Raw genomic sequence first — 1,144 nt, 5'->3', positions numbered from 1 at the left:
ACCTCTTTCCTTCAGCAAATGTGTAAGCTTAACTTGGCCTCGCATAGTGCGAGATGCTAGATACACCTTGGGAAATAGAGCAGTCACGGGCCCCGCGTTAGAGACGTTAGAACAAAAGCGACTCCATCTTGAACAGGGGACTGGGTAAAATGAGGCTGAGACCTGCTGGGCTGCACTCCCAGGAGGGTCCGCATTCTCAGTCACAGGATGAGATAGAAATTGGACAAGACTGGTTTAATAAGATAGAGGTCACAAAGACCCCATTGATAAAACAGTATGCAGTGAAGAAGCCAGCCAAAACCAAGATGACAAAGAAAGCGACCTCTGGTCATCCTCACTGCTCATTTTACGCTAATTATAATGCATTAGCATGTTAAAGGAAGCACCCACCAGTGCCATGGCAGTTTATAAATGCCATGGCAATGTGGGGAGGTTTACCCTATATGGTCTAAAAAGGGGAGGAGCCCTCAGTTCCACGAATTCCCCACTCACTCTTGAATCCTTTCCTGCACCAAGCCAAGAATCCATGTGGCCTCTCAGATTGAATCCCAATTTTGAAGTTCTCTGAGGAATGTCTTCTCCCTCTCTCAGGAAAGACAGTTGAGAGATAAGCTGTGATTGGAAACTCCAGCAGGCTGTTGGGAACGCCTGACTTCAGCCCCTAAACTAGTAAAGACAATCAAGAAAGGCTTCCTGGAAGAAGTGAGTTCTGAGCTGAGACCTGAAGAGCGGGGAATATGGGAAATATTTTAGGGAACATTGACAATGGCCCAGAGATGAAAAACAGCAAGAGGCACTGGAGAAGGAAATTTTTTCTATCTGAAAAAGGTGGGGCACAGGGTGAGGGGATGGAGCTGGAGGGGTCAGTAAGGACCAGCCTAGGAAGGGGGCAAATAGGACTGGGGGTCTGCAGGGAACAGTTTGAGAAGTAAGGTCAGGGGCTGAAAGAATGAGGAGCAATATGCTTGTGGGGGGCATTGGAGGTCACGATTATGAGTCTTGATCATCACGGCTGGAAAAGTCTCTGTGGCTTGGGTCTCAGTGGGCTTTAGACAAGTTCAGGCTTGTCTGGTGGGTGTGTGCTGCTGACTTTCCAGAGTCAGTTTTAAAGGAGCCTCTTGGGAGGGACCTTGCCCCGCAGGAG

The sequence above is a fragment of the Pongo abelii genome, chromosome 18 (genome assembly GCF_028885655.2).
Source record: "Pongo abelii isolate AG06213 chromosome 18, NHGRI_mPonAbe1-v2.0_pri, whole genome shotgun sequence".
NCBI lineage: Eukaryota > Metazoa > Chordata > Mammalia > Primates > Hominidae > Pongo > Pongo abelii.
This window is presented reverse-complemented; position numbering follows the sequence as displayed.